This window comes from Theobroma cacao, chromosome 9 (genome assembly GCF_000208745.1).
Source record: "Theobroma cacao cultivar B97-61/B2 chromosome 9, Criollo_cocoa_genome_V2, whole genome shotgun sequence".
In the NCBI taxonomy this organism is placed as follows: Eukaryota; Viridiplantae; Streptophyta; class Magnoliopsida; order Malvales; family Malvaceae; genus Theobroma; species Theobroma cacao.
In genome coordinates this window covers 10,221,808-10,243,073 of record NC_030858.1, presented here as the reverse complement: position 1 = coordinate 10,243,073, position 21,266 = coordinate 10,221,808, and the positions used below count along the sequence as shown (strand labels likewise).

The 21,266-nt window shown below is 33.3% G+C and overlaps 1 pseudogene; it reads right to left on the bottom strand.

Annotated features, from left to right (window-relative positions):
* Positions 1,535-21,266, bottom strand: LOC18589098 (annotated as a pseudogene).

The following is a 21,266-nucleotide window of genomic DNA, read 5'->3' as shown; positions in this document are numbered from 1 at the left end:
TTTAGGACCAATAAGGAAAATAAGGAAAAGATAAGTAAAAAGTGAGTAATATTTTTTTTTCCTTCTCTCTCTTTTTTATTTTTCCTTTCATTTTTTCTAGGTAAACATTTTTCATGAAAAAAGATAAAAAAAGAGAAAAATGTAAAATAAGCTTAATTTAATTTTTTTTCATTTTCTTTTTTTCTGAAGTACAGCAAAGAAAATAAACTTTTTATTTGAATAATTTTTAAAAAATCAATTCAATCATTATAATTATAATAAATAAAAAAATATAGGCTTGAATAATAATAAATATTCAAAATTAAAGAAAAAAGAAAGAGAGAAATCAAAGACAAAAAGGAAAAAAGAAGATAAGGAAAACTGGGAGGAGAAAGTATTACTTTGCATTATAATAGTAAACATTATAAATTTAAATACACATAAATATATAATTTTGTAATTATTATGCAAACACTGTACATAAAATTCGTATCATGAGTTTCTTTTTTGATTTTTTGTTTTTAGATTATTTAAAAGATATTAGTATCATTAAAATAAAATTTAAATACTCAAATAAAATTATTATTAAATTAATTTTTTTTATCTTTTTATGGACTTTGTTTTGAGAAGTATCGTTTTATGGACTTGAAAAATAAATAATTTTATTATTTATTTGTAAATTTTAGTTCATAATTTAATCATATCATTGAATATTTGACTGAAAAGTGTTTGTTTATATATTAATTTTAATACATAAAAAGATTGATATTAATTTAATTTTTGTTATAATTAATTGAAATATGCTGGAGTCATGCAATGATTTATTAAGAGACACTTCAGCATTATAAATAATTATTTTATTTTTCAAATGCATTTTCACAATTGCCAAATTTATATTAACTTCAGTGTGTATTAAAGTTTATGATAAATTATAAAATTTATAAAAAGTTCGTAAAATTTTTCACTATTTTCAATTTAAAAAAAAAATGAATGATAGCATCATGCAGGATCATTTCTCAGTGTTTTAGGTTAGAAGCCTAATTAACATGCCAAGAAGAAATGGCTGTTTTATTAGCAGCATGAACCACAAGGAATTGAAAGATCATTTTGTTACAAAAGTTATAGATCATCATGACTAGACAAAGAATCAGCCAATGCATAATGAAATAGAAACCCAATAATCTTGAGTTTATGATGAACAGATGTTTCTGAATGTTTATTTTAAATTAACATCTCAAAATTGCTTTAACTAATTGATGAATAGGTTTAATTAAAGTACAGGTATTTCTTGATCATTTGCATATATTTCTATTCTACTTCGCATCATGGAAAAACCAAAACAAAAAGAAAGAAATAAAAAAGGCAGCCCATTTTTTTTTCTCTACAGCTCGGATTGCACAATGGGGTCAATGACTGTCCTAACTTCAAATAGTTCATGTTGTTAGAACCACCCAAAGGCAAGACCCAACTTTACAAGTCTTTGGCTAATACAAACGCACATCAATCATCCTAAGGATATGAGCAAGGAAAGCAGATGGCAACTTCAGAACATCATTTATGTTCGGACGTAAGTAGTCCTTAGTTGTTGTTGCACAATCAACACAGAATAATTGCCACCAAAATCTGCAGATGAAAGCAGGTCTCCAATGATCCCAATCTCCTGAAATTCACTCCATTCCTTGAGACCTAAAGTCTAGGGATCTTCCATGTTGTATCATCTCCCAACAATGATAAGCTAGTGATCATCCACAATGGGTCGAAGAAACGATTAAGTTTCTATCCCATCATTTACCTGCTCATCTACGTACTTATATATCCACTTTCCTTAACACCCCTCAACATCTCATCATCAAGCATTCTATCAGAATCAGCTAGGATGGCACCTAATCTATTGGTAGCTTTGAGATGAATTACCGTAAGGCTAACCCTTTGATCTTGGGAAATGCGTTTCCCTAACACTACTGCCTCCCTATCATCTTTACCGCCCAAGAAAACCACAGAAATGCTATATGATGATGACTCTGATGATGATGTGTCTCTAGAATTGGAGCATTTTAGATGGCGGCGGCCTTCAACAAGGATCCCTATTGAGCAAGGCGCCCTTTCCAAGATGCTGCAATTCAGGCTCCCAATGGCTTGGTCTTCTGATTCAATGCTTCTATTAATGTACCATCTGCGGTGAAATGGAAGTAGCATAAAGGATGTGAGCTTGTCCGGGGCGAGGTTGCATATGTCATCATACATCAAATTTGGTGGACAGACTACAGTGAAAACATTCATTGATACAACTCCCCAGTTATCTTATTCAAACTGATTGAAAGACCGGACAACGTTCCCAGAGTAAGATTGTTAGACAGGGTTTTCTTGTGCTTTTGATGCGTAATGAAAAGTGGTGTGGCACGCTTACTGAGCTTAATGAGGTGAAGGACATCAATAGCAATAGGGCTTTCTCTGTTTGGGCAGGAGGCATTCAAAATGTTAATGATAGAATTGACATTACTCGGTATGTGAATGCAACCAATCATTCACAGTTCCTCATTGAGCTTGGAATGCATGATGCTCCTTTTATGGTAGCCTATATATTTCCTCGAAGGATCATAGAGGCTTTTCACAAGCACTGGCACAATGCTTGCTAACAAAACGATGATAATAGACACGAAAGCGAATGTATCCTAAGATACAACCTGCATTTGTTCAAGTGATATAATCAAATAAAGCATTAGAGGCCTCTTTTTGTGTGCATATGCACGTGTTCATTATTAGAGATTATGAAATTAATAACATGGCCTTCATCAATTCTCTAATAAAACCAATTAGGGTTGATGTTCAGATATTAAAAAACTGAGAAAAATGTCTGTTTGTAATAGATGGATTTCAAGCTCTTAGGTTTTATAGTATGTACCCCATTTCCTTTATCTGTTAAGAAATGTTAATTCACCAATACATGCGTCCTCGTGCTTGTGAGAACGTGATTACATAGTTATACAGAAAAGGATCGGAAACAGGAGACTGAATACATACCATGTTGTCATTCAAGAAGCTATACAAACCCATCTCAACGATACCTTTGGTTATCATTATAAAAGCAAGTGCCAAAGAATCCCTCATGGGCATCTTGCATGATAAGGGCAATGCCAGAGAGACTACAAATTTGACAATAATTGCTACAACAACAGCAATTGCTTAGTGTTGTGCATAATCACTACTCTCTTTGAGGTAAGACAGATCAATCCTTATGCCATATGTTGATGCAAACAAAGGCAAAAACAACCCTGATACAACAGGGTCCAACTTTTCAACCAGAGCAGATCCCAATGGGGGTCCATCGGGGACAACCAATCCCAGAATAAATGGGCCAAAGAGAAGGAATATATTAAAGATTCCGGTCATCCTAGGTGACGACATGAACCCCAAAACGACAACATAAAGGAAGACATCTTTTAGCTGGCCACCCTTAGGCGTGAGTTTCACCATCCATTTCATCGTCAGTCTCAACACAAACACCACTAATAAAATAAAGGCTATAGCCAATCCAAAATCCTTGAGAAGCAGTGTTGCTGATTTTTCTTGCGCTACCTTCACACATTGGCTGAGATTCATAAGAACTAGTCACTCCATGTCACTGACAAGTGCTGCTGATAGTCCTAAGCCTGCCAAGTTCCGAATTCAGGATTTTCAACTCAATGAGAAGGCAACGTATGACCGGAAATGAAGTTCCGGAGTATGTCACTACAAGAAAGAAACTGTTGTTTTTAAACAATTCACCATCTGTGCCAAAGGCCTTAACTGTTATCAAACAAAATGTCAAAGGCACCATCACTGTTAGTAAACCAAAGCATACGACTTTCCTTCCAGCCTTGTATGTCATGCTCAGGTTCATAAGTTGAAATCCCTAAATTCATGTGTGACTATTAGAACACCAAAAGCATCAACTATTTATTATGTACTTGTTTAATTCATAAAGGTAGCCATTACTTGCAACCGAAAAAACAAAAAATTATTGATCAAAGCTAGATCTTCCTCTGTGCATTTCTCTATTGTTTATGGTGGCTCTCAATAGGTAGATATCGATGGTTTAGAAAGGAAGAGGGGACCTAGCCAGATATATATAGTAAAATAAACCATGGTAAAAGCCTCCCTATAAAAGCTTATTGAGCTAAGGCTTACACAACCGCCAAACCATACTGACCGAACTAGACGTGCAAAGCCCATCATTAACTGATCATTTTAATATTAATTGGACTCTCATGCTTTGTCTCACAATAGGACTAAATCATCGGTCTGTTTTATCAAACCAAAATTTCTAATTAATAGTATCATACATAAAATTTTAATATTCTCTTACTTAGGCAATATTAATTGAAATTTATTTTGACTTTAACAAAATACTTTAAAAAACAAGACTATAGATTGATTGACTTAATTTTGATGTGGCCACAATTTAAGAAAAAAACTATTTAGCCCTTAAAGACAACGTCTTAATGATCTTGTCTAACAAAAATATTTAATACTGAATTATGGCAGCCATTATGTCCCTTATTGATATAAGACTAATCCATAGTTACAAGTACTAGTGATGCTATCAACAATGGATCATAGTGTGGCTGTGTAGCAAGAAAATAACACCCAAATGTGATCCTAATGTGCCATTGTCACTGTCAATCCTCTTGTTGATTTCTTTAAACCTGATGTGAAATCTATTTTGGCATTAGCAACATGCTTGTATGTCTCCCACTTATCCTTGAGGTTCCTTACTAGTATCATTTATGAGACATACTACTAAAATCATTCTTGAGATAGACACCAATCTCAAGATTTCACAAAACATATATGCAATATAACAAATTTAATAAATCAGGTGTACATGTACAAATAATATCAAATAACATGTATTACCAATCAACGATGATCATCAATAAATATGAAATTAAACATCTCATGGATGTCCAAAGACATAGAAAAGGGTCTCAATACAAATAAATGCAAAACATGATGTGAGAGTTTAAAAACATAAATAACATACTTCCACTAACCAACTACGTCAAAAGACCTTAAAAATGCCTATGTTTTCAACATGTCTACTAAAAATGTAGGTCTTAACCCCCTAGTTAAAGGATTAACTAACATGTCATTAATGTTACCGTGCTCAACAACAATGTCATCATTTTTTTACAAAATCTTTAACTATCAAATATTTTATCTCTATATGCTTGGCCCTTATAATATTTTTATTAGTAGTAGTAAATAAAACCACTACAATGTTATCACAATAAAACTATATAGGTCTAGTAATAAAGTCAACCACCAACAGTTCTTTAATGAGATTTCTTAACTAGAAAGCTTGTGTAGCTACTCCATAGCATGCTACAAATTTTTGCTTGCATAATGAATGAGGTCACAAGTATTTTCTTTATACTTTTCTAAGATAATATACCATCAACCAACGTAAAAATATATCTTGATGCGAACTTCTTATCATTTAAGTAACTGGTTAGGTTAGAATCTGTATGACCCTTTAGTTTAAAGTCTTCAACTTTTTTTTTTTTTGATAAACTAGCATGTAATTTTTTAGTCATATTCAAGTATTTCATCACATCCTTTTTAGCTTCCTAATGATTTCTATTGGGATTAGATAAATATCTTCCCAAAAGACCCACTGTATAGACAATGTCAAGCCTCATGCACACTTAAGCATACATCAAGCTGCTTATTGCAATAACATATGACATTGCTTCCATATATTCCCTCTCAACATCATTTTAGAATATTATGCCAATCTCGATTTATCAATTTTAACAATTGGCAGATCTCCACTTTTGCAATCAAGCATATAAAACATATTCAACATTCGATCAAAGTATGCAAATTAAGAGAGTTCAAACAAGTGATGAGATCTATCTTTATGAATTTCAGTCCTAAGGACATAAGATGCTTTCCCAAGATCTTTTATGTCAAATTCCTTGGACACAACTAGCAAGATATTAATAACATACACAATAAGAAAGATAAACTTGCTCCCCCTGATATTGAAATCTATGTGTTAGTCTACCTTGTTCTCAACAAAATTAAAAGAGGTTATTACTTCATCAAATTTAAGATATCACTAGTGAGAAACTTGTTTAGACCCATAAATAGACTTTTGGATCTGCACACAAGATGATCTTTATGTTGGTCCCAAATAAATGTGCTAGAGGGGGGTGAATAGCACTTTTTGGCTCTTGTCAAGATGAAAAACTAATTTGAAAAGTAATGAAAATGAAAATAGAGTAGACAATGCGTAGGAATTTAGAGTGGTTCGGTCCAAGACCTACATCCACTACCTTGATTATCCAACCAAGGATTTCTAACCAATCCACTAAGAACCAATAAAATTTCCTAGGTTTCACCAAGCTTAACAATGGCTTTTACCAAGCTTAGCCAAAACCTTTCACAATAGTTTTTTCCGAGCTCAACTATAACCCAACACCTAACTTTTCAAGGCTAAGTTAGAACCTTAACACCAACAAGTAATCCTAGCTTGATTGAATCCCTTAGAGTGACCCTTTCACTCTAAAAACATAAAGAAAAATGAAAAGAAGTGTACCTATGATCACAATGTTGATCTAAGTGGTACAAGTTGAAGTGCAAAATATAATTACAAGGATGAGCGTTGAGTGCAGTGAAGTGCAAAGGATGTTTTCTAGTTTTTCAGCTCTTTTGTGTGTTCTTGGAAGCCTTCTTTCTTTTCTAGCCGTTGGAACCCTCTTTTATAATTGGAGAAACAACTTTGATGGCAGTTTGAAAGTTTTCTACCTGTTGAAAACAGTTGGGAGTTGGTTCTAGCCGTTAATCTATCTTTTAGTGCAAAGTTCAAACTTGTAGGCAAAATGCTCTTAGTTGACTAATCGATATCTTAGTCGACTAAGTCGTCTCTGTCTTCTGTTCTCAGTTTTTGACAGTGTGCACTTAGTCGACTAACTCATTCCTTAGTTGACTAAGTTGGTTCTGTTTCTCTATATTCTTCAGCCCGCCAACCTTCTATTTAAATTTTAGCTGACTAACTCTTCATTAATCAACTAAGGGACTTTTGTCTTGTTGTTCAATTGTGACTTCCTTGTTTCTATGCTCTTTGATATATGCATTTTAATGATTGATTATTTATTTGCATACAATTTTGTCTGGTACACTTAAATAGAAATATTAGACATAAATAAATGGGAATGTTTTATTATCATCAAAAACTAATGGAGCCCACACTTTATCATTCTTTTTAAATTGTTTACGTTGCAACATGTAAACCTTTTCAATATGATTCTTAATTGGAAAAGCAATCATAACATTTATCTAGTGTAGTTCTAAATAATAATGAGCTACTAATGCCATAAATACTCTAAACAATATCTTAATAGGATACAAAAAAAAAGTTTATTTCTAATTAAAATCTTTGGCAACTAGCTTGACTTTAAGCCTGTTAATCTTTCTTGGTCTTGCATGCTTATTTACAACTAATGAGTTTACAACCATTATTTAGCTTAACAAGCTCCCATAAACTAGTGTATAACATGGATTTGTATCTTATCCCTCATTACATCTCACCACAAATCTAATTTAGGACTTAAAAAAGCTTCTAGAAAAGCTATTAGATATATTACATGACTAATATCATAATCACCATTTTAAAGATAGAATTCATAGATGTCTAAGGAAAGAGCAGACTTTCTTACCCTTGTAGATCTTCTTTATGGCATCTATTATACAACATACTAATATTGAGGGATCTCATCAAGAAATAAGTGAACTTATTTTTGTTCCCAACTAGTGTATGTGCCATATTATCCTTCTATATATATATAGGTATAGAAATACTAAAGTCTTCGTATGCTCTCCTCCATCTCTATCATGAGGCCAACTATTATTAGCCATTTTTAATTTTAAAAAAACTTAGTTGTTTTTACCTTAACAATTTTACCACCTTTCTTGAGTAGTAAAATTAGCAATCCTTAGAATGATTTGAGTTCCCAATACAATAACAATAAGTGAAATGATAGGCACAGTTTTAAAAGACAATTCTAAACACATAAGTGATTAAGACTAGGTTTCTATTAAGTCTAAAACTTAAAAGGGATTTTAGGTATAGATTTGGTAGAGATTTTATTCAAGATATGCACATTTATTTTGATTACTTCTCCCTACAAAAATTCTAGTAAACAACCCTACTAATCATACTCCTCATCATATCTTTAAGGTGTGATTCTGCATTTTAGCCACACCTTTTTGTTCAAGATTACTAAACACAGTGTATTGAGACACTATTCCACAACTTTCTATGCATTTGGTAAACTGACCCTTTTGTTGTCTATTTATGTCATGTCTACCATAATACTCATCACCCCTATTTGGCTTGATAGTTTTAATGATTTTTTTCGATTGTTTCTCAACTTTAGTCTTACAGATCTTAAATTTATCAAGAGTTTTAGATTTTTGTTTAATTAAGTACATATAATTGTAACAAGAAAAATCATTAATAAATGCCACAAAATATCTACAATTGCAAATAAACATAAGTATATGGTCAATTTACTAAATTAGAACTAGTATTTAATCTCTATTATTTATCTTTGTCATCTTATCCCTACAATAATCAACACATGTTTCCAAGTTATTAGAAATAAAAGTAGGTAGGATGTTATCTTTTATCAACCTTTTCTACCCTTTCCTTGGAAATGTAGCCAAGTCCTTTATGCCATAACATGAAAGATATTTTCTTTATGTAAGGTCTTTTGGCAACTCTTTCAACATAATAAGAGGTGACAAAACTATTAGTGGGAGCTAAATACGATTTATATAATCTATGAGTCCAAGAACATAAGCCAATACATTTTGATTAAGTAATTATCTCATCAACGTAATCCTTTATTTCAATTGTAGTGTCTACTAAAGAAATTGAAACTAAATTTCAAGAAACTTTTCTTACAAACTCAACTTCCACCACTTTGTTGCCAATCATGACCCTAGATTTATCCTTATTTGGCTTTCTCTTACTTGTGAATCTTTTTAAATTTATGCTTTTCTAGCCAAGTTTTATATTTAAAATAATCTTGTTTTTTTATGTCTCTTTTCTTGCAAAAGAAATTTTCATGTTCCTTTTTGAAGATAGCTTTAAGACCTTTAACATTGAAAAATTGACCAGATTCTTTCTTTTGTCATGAACCTTTTAGGAGTATTAAATTTAATGGACCATCTTAATGATGTAGTTCTTGGCTTTTCTTATCCCATCATAACTCATGGAACGAAGTCCTTTTAGAAATGTGCCAATTTCAATATTTGATGGCACCTTATACTTGTGTTCTACTATAGTTGAGAACTCCATTATTTTAGTAATATTAGGAAATCCACTTAATAGATATACAAGGATTGAGCTCTTAACAATAAGCAAACAAAATTTATTGGATCTCTTATATACCTCAAAGGCTTTCTTCTCATTCATGGAACTTTAAACAATATATTATACAAGCTCATCTATATTCATAGATAAATTTGTGTACATTTGAATGACAAACTAATATGTATCACTTTTCTAATCCTTAACATTTGATCTAGTTAAAATCATAGTGGCCAAGTCTTTATCGATAGTAAAAGTGACTCAAAAATTTAAACAATGCAACTTGATTGTTATTCATAATAAAAATCACTGTTCAAGATAAGAAATGCAACTATTAGTTAATGGGCAATAACAAAATAATTAGCAACAATTCATGATGTGCTAAAATAATTGAAGAGTCCAAATGCATCATCACAGACTCCCTTTTGCACAAAGAATATGACATGCTAATTGGCACTCTCTACATAAAGCTAGTATGACAATATTCTAGTTTTCGAAAAGCCTATTGTCTTGGGGCAAACAGACCTTCTAGACTGTTATGCTTTCAACCATGATACTTCATGTCCTACTCTAAATTACCCTATAAAATAACCTTCTTTGGGTAGGTGATTGTATAAAGCAATTTAAAAAATCATCCCGTAACCTTTAGCTTAAAAAAATAATTCATTAATTTAAGCAAATGAGCCACTTTGGCAGCTAAACTCTTACATCAATTAATAAAAATTATCTTAAACTGAGAATTAATTATTTATCCAAATTTCTTAATTTGCATACTTAACCCAATGTATACAATGGACCATTCTTGCTGAAATACTAAACCTTGGTGTATCTCATTTGGTCCCAAATAGTATTCGTTACAATAAAACTTAGGGCCTTAAACTTAAAAAAGAAAAATACAATATATTTTCTAAATTATGTACATAATTTCAACTCGAAAGTATACAAATTTAGAGACTAATATGAGGAGAGTATATATAGCCATTCAACTCAAACATATGCATATTATTTTTCTATCACATGCATCTTAGAAATATCTCATCAGAAATATTCAAAATAATTAATTAAATGCACATAAAAATAAATAAATATTAAACATGCATTAAAAATTCAGAAAAATAGGACAACATGTAGAGTTGGACAACTAGAGATGAACTACCAAAAAATATTTCAAAAATCATGGGCTTAATAGGCCCCACATGCCTCACACTCCACATTTGAGAGTAGGCTTCGCTACCCAACAGATTTTTTTGTTTCTTTAACTTCTAATTGGATCAAGGTCAAATTCAATCCATTTGGGTATTTATAATTATTTCTTTCTAATTCTTAAATTTTCAATTATTTTTGATGAAATTGACCATTCTAAATCTTAATTAAGAATTTGTTTTATAATGCCCATGCATTAAAACTCATCAAAAACTGCAAAAACTAAAATCAATTAATCAAGAAAATTAATATTGAAAACCCATTCTTAATCTTTTTTGAGTTTCTTCAAAATCGGTTGTAATACACTTATATTTTATGTAATTAAACCTTAGATATCTACTTTATAAGCCATGTAAGTTGATTTTAAGAAAGTAAAACACATAAAATATAAGTGATTAGCCAAGAACTAGATTTAGAGTTCTATATTCAAACCTGAAACATCATTATCCAATTCTTATCTTTACGATACGAATTAAGAAAATAGGTTTATGCAAAATTAATCTATGTATTGTGAGAAACAAAAGCCCTAACCTAATGTCTAGAAATGATGATCAACAAATAGGATACCCACGACAAAAAAGGTGTTCCCAACATGCAATTTTACCAAGTAAATTCATTAAATTCCTAATTTATTTTTTGTTGGCTCCTAATATCACATAAGTTGCTCTGATATCACATGTAAGTTAAAATCCTTAGATCCATATGTGAATATTAGAACACCAAAAGCATCAACTATTTATTATGTACTTGTTTGATTCATAGAGGTAGCCATTATTCGTAGCGAAGAAAAAAAAATCTCGTTAAGGTTAGATTTTCCTCTTCACACTTTTCTATTATTTGTGATAGCTCTCAAGGGACAGATACATTGGTTGAGAAGGAAAGAGGGGATCTAGCTAGATACATATAGTAAAATAAATCCTAGTAAAAGCCTCCCATTAAAGTCTTACTAGGCCAAGGTTTACACAACTGCCAAACCACATTGACCCAACTAGAAGTGCAAAGCCCATCATTAATTGATCACTTTCATATTAATTGAGCTCTCATATTTGGTCTTACAATACGACTAAATCATCAATCTATTTTATCAAATCAAACTTATGAATTAATAGTAACCCACCTAATAAAAAATTCTAACACCATCTTCACCCACTTAAAAACAAAAAAAATACGTAGCCCAAGGATGCCACTGTACCAAGAACTTGAACACTATCCTCTGACATTGTAACCAACGAATTACGACTCTTGAAAATCAAAAGACCGATTATTACCCCTACTTGCATTAAGAAAATGTTGATAACCTTTTGTCAGAATTTCCTAGCAATGAATCAACTACTAAAAATATAGAAAAAAAAAGAAAAAAAGGTAAGAAATATGAGAACATGCACATACGAGAATCTGGGAGAAGAAACTTGGCAATTTCAAGTGTTTAAGTAGATTATGAATAACTTGAGTGAGAATAAAAGTGACAATCATCTGGAGATAAAGTCTTGGCCCAAAAAAGCCGTGAATTTTTCTGTTTGTTTGTTGCTCAAGATGTATGCAGCCAAGCCTGAAGAGCTGACTTTGGGAAGAAATTTAAAACAGACCAGCTCCACTCTGCCTTGACCTTCCATTCTGGTGGTGGACAAGCTTAAATTACCAAATGCAATCGTGTCCTGGCTACAAAGATATTGAAGGGAATGGAAAGGAAAGAGCTAGAGAGGAGATTGAATTGAACGAGAAAGGAATGGGAATCATTGCTTATAAAACAACACTTTTGTGAGTTATATCAAATTTCTTGTTTCTGTAGTTGTATTGTTCTTGATTAGAAATCAGGTCGACCACCATCTTGTCCAACAATTTCTTGTTTCAAACTCCCTATGGCTATTTGACATTAATTTTATTAATTGGATCATAAAATCTTCATTATTGTTGTTAATTCGGAATGGAAAGGCCTATTTTCCAATTCATTTGCTTCTTCCTCTGACGCAACAAAATTTAACTAAAGTAACAACTAACAACTAAATATTTAAATTACTTTATACAAGTTAGTATTATTATTATAAATATTAAATTCAAGTGAACCTTATATGATATCTCAACAAAATGGGGTTGTTGAGAAAAAAAATCGAACTTTAAAAGAAATGGCTCGAACCATGCTTTGTGAAAACAATCTACCAAAGTATTTTTGAGCAGAAGTTGTGAATTCAGCAGCCTACATTCTTAATAAAGTTTCAATAAGGGCCATGATTTCTAAAACCCCCTATGAATTATACAAAGGCAGAAAACCAAACATTTTCTATTTTAGAAGCTTTAGCTGTAAGTGTATTGTTTTGAACAATGGAAAACATTCCCTTGAAAAATTTGATGCTAAAAGTGATGAGGTAATATTTCTAGGGTATGCATTGAATTCAAAAGCTTATAGAATTTTTAACAAAAGAACTTTAACAATTGAAGAATCCATTCATGTAGTTTTTGATGAAACTAATGCCTTGCAAAAGGAAATTCTTATTGATGAAAATGATGCAGAAGACCTTGAGAGACAAATAGAAGAAATGAGCTTAGAAAACAAGAAAAACAGTGAAGAAAACTCCTTTGAAAGAGAAGCAGAAACTCCATCCTCAGAAAATTTGCAAAGAGCTGAAAATCAACATAATGACCTTCCAAAGAGCTGAAAATATTTCAAAGATCACCCACAAGAGCAAATTATTGGTGATCCTTTAGAAGGAGTTAAAACCAAAAGAGGAATTAGAGAAACATGTGAATTCTCAGCCTTCATCTCACAAATCGAGCTTAAAAACTTTGAAAATGCAAAAAAGAATAAAGTTGGATATTGGCCATGCGAGAAAAACTTGAACAATTTGAAAGAAACCGAGTATGGACATTGGTTTCTAGGCCATTCAATCAGCTAATTGTTGGTACAAAGTGGGTGTTCAAAAATAAGGTAGATGAGCAAGGTAATGTAATTAGAAAAAAAGCTAGGCTAGTGGCTCAAGGATATAATCAAGATGAAAGCATTGACTATGATGAAACATTTGCTCGTGTTGTTAGGATAGAAGCCATAAGATTATTGCGTGCATTTGCATGTTTCATGAACTTCAAATTATTTCAAATGGATGTGAAAAGTGCATTTTTAAATGGTCTCATTCAAGAAGAAGTCTATGTCAAACAACCCCTCGGATTTGAGGATTTTGAAAAGCTTGATAATGTTTTCAAACTACATAAGACCTTATATGGATTAAAATAAGCTCCAAAAGCTTGGTATGAAATACTCTCAAAGTTCTTAGTTGGGAAAGGATATGTGAGAGGAAGTATTGATACAACACTATTCATTAAGAAATACTTTAACGATTTGATTATTGTTCAAATTTATATGGATGATATTGTATTTGGTGCTACTAATGAAGCTTTGTGTAAGAACTTTGTTAAGAAATGCAGGGTGAATTTGAGATTAGCATGATGGGTGAATTGAAATTCTTTCTTGGCCTTCAAATCAAACAATGCAAAGATGACATCTTTATCAATCAAGAAAGTACATTCAAGACATGCTGAAAAGGTTTGATATGCTGAAGCTGAAGTCAATCAGCACTCAAATGAGTCTCTTTACTAAGCTTGATAAAGATGAAAAATGAAAGAATGTCTATCAAAAGCTTTATAGAGGTATGATTGGCTCTTTGTTTTACTTAACTACTAGCAGACCTGACATTCAATTTAGTGTATGCTTGTGTGCTCGGTTTCAATCACAACCTAAAGAGTCACACTTAACTGCTGTAAAAAGAATTTTTAGGTATCTCTTGGACACATAAAACTTAGGATTATGGTATCTTAGAGGAACATCTTTTAGTCTTATTGGATATTCTGATGCTGATTTTATTGGAAGTAAAACGGATAGAAAGAGCATTAGTGGCACATGTCAGTTTCTAGGAAACATGCTCATATCTTGGTCAAGTAAGAAACAAAACTCTGTTGCACTTTCAACAACTGAAGCTAAATACGTTTCCTTATGTAGTTGCTATGCTCAAATTATACAGATTAAACAACAATTAAAAGATTTTGGAGTAACCATGCATAATGTTTCAATATTCTGTGATAACACAAGTGCTATCAACATTTCAAAAAATCCAGTTCAACACTTTAGAATAAAGCACATTGAGATCTGACATCATTTTATCCGAGATCATGTGCTTAAGGGAGACATTAAAATTGAATTTTGTCAACACTTTGCATCAGTTAGTAGATATATTTACCAACCTTAAATAAGGAAAGATTTTGTGAAATTAGGAGAAATCTAGGAATGGTTAACGTATAAGAGCTTTAGGTAAATTTTTAAGCTTTTCTCTTATAAGACAGTAGACACTTAGTTGATTAAGAGAATCACTTAATCGACTAAAAGTATTCTGTGTTGATCCTTTTTTTTTGAATGATAGACTTAGTTGGGTAAGTGTAAAACTTAGTTAGTTAAGGAAATAAAGATAAAAATAATAAAATTTAAGGAAAAAGAAAAGCATAACGAGGGAAGAAGAAAAGGAAAAACTGTTTAACTGAAAAACAAAATAAGAGGCAAAATTTTGAATTTTGAAAAAGGGAGTGACTGACCACATTTAAAAAGAGGGAGAGTAATAACCTCTCTTAACTCCTTACTCTCTCTTTTTATTCTCTCCTATCTGAAACCACACCTCTCAAAACCGAAACCCCTTCTCTCAAACCTTCCAAACCCTAAGTTTGAAACTACCTAAAACTGATGGCTAAATCCTCACAACTAAGCGACATTCTGAAAAAGAAGAAACGAAAACGACCCATGGAAGAGAGCCCACCATTCAAGGCTCAAAAGAAAAAAAAATGAGTCAGTTCAGACCATCATTGACCTTTAACTTGCCCTAAATTTGAAATCAATTTTAGTAACATTCACAAAGTGCTATTCACCCCCCTCTAACACACTTATTTAGGACCAACAACAACCACGTAAGGTAATTCAACCCTGAATCAACATGACATTCGATCTTGGTCACAGACATTTCCATTTCATTGATTCAGTTCATTGACCCTAACTAGAACCCACGAAAACGCCCCCAGCGAAGGTAAGAAATTCAACTTGCATAAAGGTTATAAGAATAGCAGACTAAAGTTGAACCCCCTTCTTTGTTAAAGTATTCACTCTTTAGTTTACCTCTCTTCTTACATGTTGAATCTCCCACCCCTCAACTTTTCTTTTTAATCTTTCTGCTTACAAGATTACCTTTCTCATTCTCCATGGTGCCACATCAGGATGTTTAGTTCATTTTACCGCATTGCTGGAATCGCTTTCGATGAAAAGCTTGTGGTTATCCTTCCATCTTGAAACCGAAAATATTAAAAAGGCTTCCTTAACAGGCATCATCTCAGCAAAATTAGAGTCAGCCTCACAAATCGCTTTAGAGAAAATAATTTTGACTTGTCCTCTATGGTTCCTTAATATTCCCTCAATCCTTATCGGTCTCGGATAGCCTCGAGTTGCTCCATCCACATTAAACTTCATTTGACCATACTTTGGTTTCTCCCATTATATACCCTTCCTTTCTTGTTCCTTTCTAGCCAACTAATTTTGAATCGTGGGTTGTCTATACACATTAAGAATTGATGGATATTCCCTTGGCCATTTTGCATTCACCCAAGATGCCACTCGAATCCTTTCGAGCTCAAAAACCTGATCTGTATTCCATTCTTGCCTTGAAACACAATTTTATTTCTGTTTTTGCACATGGACCAAACAATCACAAAAAATCCCATTTTTCATATCTTACCATCCAAACCTCCTAGTTGCCACTCATTCCACATAGCAAACAGATCTTTGATATTGCCCTAAAAAGCCCAATCCATACCCCACATTCTACACCAGCCCAACCAAACCTTCCGAGACTTTCTACATGTAACACAAAGATGGTCACATGTTTCCCTTTCTGCATTGCACAATGCATATTGGAGCATATTATTCAAGTTCACACCTTTCTTGACCCTTATTTTTCCTTGCAACAATTACCGCACAAAAACCTCAATTCTAAAGAGAGCCAAATTAGCCCACACATGTTTCCACACCCCATCAACATTCTTATTAGATGCAAGGGCATACCTGCAAAAAGATTTAGTTGTGTAGCTACCACTAGCTTCTCTCTTCTACACTAACTCGTCTTTAAAATCCTTACTAAGGTGGAATTCTTTGAGGCTGCCTTCAAATTGCTCCCATTGCTCTACCTCATAATCCAAGAGTTGCCTCCGAATTTGAACGTTCCATACCCATATCCCTTCCTCCCAACTGCTAAATTTAGCAATTTTTCCACTTTTTTTCACTGTCAGTGTAAACATCCTTTAGAAAGCCTAAGCTAAAATAATGCCTTCAATCCATTCATCTTGCCAAAAACTCAAGTTTTCACTGTTCCTTACAATAAATCCAAAATTTGAATGAACTTGCAAAAAGAATTTGTTAGAAAGGGAAAAGGGGCTAATGATTGTTTTTCACAATGTTGACATTCTTCTGTTTGTACTCATGTTTGGCAAGAGCTCATTAGGATCACAACTGGTTTTCTGAACAAGAACTTCTTTCCATAAGCTATCTCTTTTCTTCTTGTACCTCCAAATTCACTTGTTAAGGAGTGCCTGATTTTTTACCTCCAAATCCACAAGCCCAATCCTGTCGCACTCCCTATAATTGCAAACCTTTTCCCACTTCACATAATGAACACCTCTCTTCTGTTCCGCTTCTTCCCATAGAAATTTTCTTTATAATTTCTCATGTTCATTTTTCACTTTCTTAGGTAATTGAAATACGGACATGTAGAAAATTAACAAACTTGCCAAAATTGACTTCAAAACTGTAACTCTTGCTCCAATAAACAGTGTTTTAGCTTTCTAACCCACTAACCTTACCTCCATTTTATCAATCATTGGTTTCCAGTACTTTGCAGATTTATGGTTAACACTTAATGGTAGCCCTAAATATGTTGTCAGAATCGACCCCACCTGACAGTCAATATGATTTGCCTATCTCAATACTATGTCACATTTGACCCTAATTCCAATCAAGTGACTCTTGCGAAAGTTTATCTTCAGCCTTGACACTTCTTAGAAGCGCTATAGAATTCTTTAAAGAATTAAAATATTATCAAGAGACTGTTCACTGAAAATAATAGTATCATCGACGTATTAAATATGAGTAATCACAAAGCCATTGTTGCCTATCTCCACACCTTTACACATATCTAACTCCGTTGCTTTATTCATCATACAACTCAAATTCCGTCACCATATTAAAAAGAAAAGGGGACAACTAGCATCCTTGCCTTAATCCTCATTCCATACCAAACTGTTTCGTCGGTGAACCATTATCAAGAACTAAGATCTTAGTTGTGGTTATGCACTATTTGATCCATCATCTCTATTTCTCTCCAAAACCCATCTTTCGCATTATAAGATCTAAAAAATTTCAGCTTACATTATCGTATGCTTTTTCAAAACTGAACTTGAGAATCAGCCCTCCCGACCTTTCTTTTTTCAGTCAGTCCACCACTTCATATGTCATTAATGAACAATCCATTAACTGTCTTCCACTCACAAAAGCAAATTGGTTTCTACCAATGACCTCACCAATTACCCTTCGTAATTGGTTAGCTAAAGTCTTGGATACTATTTTATACAAACTACCCACCAAGCTGATTGGCTTATATTCACCCAAATTTTTAGGATTTTGCACCTTCAGAATAAGCGTAATGAATGATGCATTTATCCCTCTTCCTTGCTCTCCACTCTTGTAAAAATCTTTCGTGAAATTCATCACATCAGCCTTCACAACTTTCCAATGTAATTTGAAAAAATTTAAATTGAAACCATCGGGTCTTGGTGTTTTGTTACCATCACATTTTTGTATCGTCTCCCACACCTCTTTTACCCCAAACGGAATCTCTAACACATGAGCTAAGTCATAGTTGAGCTTGTTAAATCGCCAATCCATGTCTTCTAATTCAATCACTAGTTTTTGACGGTACAGATTTTCAAAATGATTTGCTATTTCCTTTTAAATGTTGTTAAAATCTACTGTTATCTCTCTTCCAACCTAAATTTTCTCAATAAGATTAATTCTTTTTCTAGCTGATGCCATCGCATGGAAATACTTTGTATTTCGATCGCCATCACTCACACATTTGACCCTTAATTTTTGAAGCCATTCTTTTTCTTCCCTTTGGTATAGAACCCATAATTCTACTTTCTTTGTTACAATTTCCTCCTCATCCTTTGATCAAAATCCCTTTCTTGTGCTTGCATCTGTAAGTTTTTCAAATCCTCTTCAATACACTAAATTTTTAGCTGAGTATTCCCTAAACTTCTCTCTTTTTGATCTTTTATTTCAACTTTCATTTCCTTAAGTTTGTGCCAAATCCCCTTCCTTCCTATCCCAAAAAGATTTTGTTTCCCCCAAGCTCCTACCACTAGCTCTTAAAAGCACTTTTCCTCCATCTAGTAATTAAAAAGCTTGAAAAGCTTGGGCCCCCAATTTGTTTTAGTGGACTTCAAAATGATTAGGTTATGATCGGAAAGTGAATTAGGAAGACACTCATAATGATCCCTTGAACACATTCCACCTATTCAACTGCTAAAAGAAAGCGATCAAGGTGGTTGAAAAACCCTTTCTCATGATACCCACACCATGTGAACTTATCCCCCATTAGCGGTAAATCCATTAAAGCCATTGAGTCAATAAAATCACCAAACGCCTTTGCTGATCTGCCAATTTCACCACTTTCAATTCTCTCCTACTCACTGCGAACGGTGTTAAAATTTGCTCCCAAGCACCACATCAATTCCTTCCTAATCATTATATCAGTCAATTCACACAACAGACTTCTTCTCACCATTTCCTTATTTGGCGCGTAAACATTCATAAAACCACATCTTCTATCGATTTGTTTAACCTTTTCGATTATTATTATGAAGTTCATATTCTCAATACATTCGTCAACCTCTATGAAATCTTCCCTCCATATACGTATTAGTCCCCTTGATCTGTGAATTCAACATATGGATTTTCCTCTAATGTTGTCTTTCCCCCACGTCTTCTTGTATATGTCGTTCTGTACCTGTTGCAACATTATCTCCTACAAAAATAGCACATCTGACCTATTCTTTGCCACCAATTTCTTGACCATCTTTTTTTTTCCTACTATCTCTAGTCCTCTAACATTCCAAGAAATAACATTCATTAATTAATATAAAATCTCACACGTACCAGGCTTCCAATCGGCTTTTCAATTTTTGTTTCGTTTCAGTTTGCGATCTTGGGCTTCAATTTCAAAGAAAACCTTCAACACCTTCTCCTTTCTCTTTTAGAAATGCATGCCCAATCTCTTGCTTATTTCCTAATATTTGTCTGCCTTTATTACCATTCTCGTTTTTACTTCCTCCTATTCTCCATCCGTTCTGCCTCCATCATGTGTGTCTTGGAAATTAGTTGACCCATACTCTAATCGATCTTTCATCTCTTTTTTTCTAATTCTCATTCTTTCGCTTACTTCCCCAAGTCTCAAAACCCTCTCATCCGTATAATCTAAGCCTCTATTTTGCTCTGCAATCTCTTTTTTCTGTCTCACTATTTTTCTTTCCCTTCTTACATTTGACTTGTTCCTTCGATAGATTTCTAAGATAGTTTCTTCTAATTCCCCCTATATTCTACACCTCGTTCCTCCATTTTTGTGACTCACCTCATTTTTTCTAATGATCCACTTCTATTTCTCCCTTTTTTTCTTATCCCCAATCTTGCTATTTCCTTTCATATTTAGATTTTTCATCATTGACATACTTTGTGCCACACTGCTGTTAAGCATCATTCTGTGACCTCTATCTTTCATCAAAATTTCACCCATCGAGTTCACCAAGCCTCTGTTGCCTTCTGCCATGATGAACTCTTTCTTCTTTACTCGTTCTTCCCTTTGGCTAGCCTAATCACAAGTGCTCAATTTTTCCCACTTTCAAGTAGTCATTTACCACTGGTGTTTCCATCAATGCCTTTACACTTCGCATGAGCTTTGTGGACCATTTTTTCAAATCCACTAAATCCATTCTCATTACCCCGACTAGTCGTTGGGCTGTTCCCCCACTGACCTGATCCTTTTTTTCCTTTAATCACCCCTTTGCTCCTAATTCTTTTATTTGACCCCAGCTGTTGGCCCGTCTTTCATCCTTTGACTATTTCTTGGGTCGTTTTTTTAGGCCCATATTCTTCTCTTACCTCATTTTCACTTGGACCCTTGTCTTCCTCCCTACCTATCCATTCTCTATTTGAATTTGAATATTGCTCTTTTTTTACCCATTTCATGTCAAACATTAACCTCCTTTCAACCTTTGACCCTAATTTGTCAGACCATTTTTCACTAAAATAGCCATTATTGTCAAGCCTAGTTAGTAGGCTTTGCAAACATTCTTCCTTTTTAATTTTTGCAACCGTCCTTCTATAATTTTCCTCGATTGGTGTGCAACCATCGAACTCTACCCAATCTTCACACCAGCCTTCCTCCGACCATCGACTTTTCAGTTTAGAATCTGATGTTCCTTCACCAAAGTTGGAAACTCTCACCCTTGGTTCACTTTTGACAACATCCACTATTGTAGCTCTGATGAAATAGTCTCTTCCATTAACCTTCAGGTGAGTGTACGTTGTGATATGCTTCAATGATTTAACCTTCACACAGATTAGAGCTTGATCAAGTCTCCAGCTTTCCAT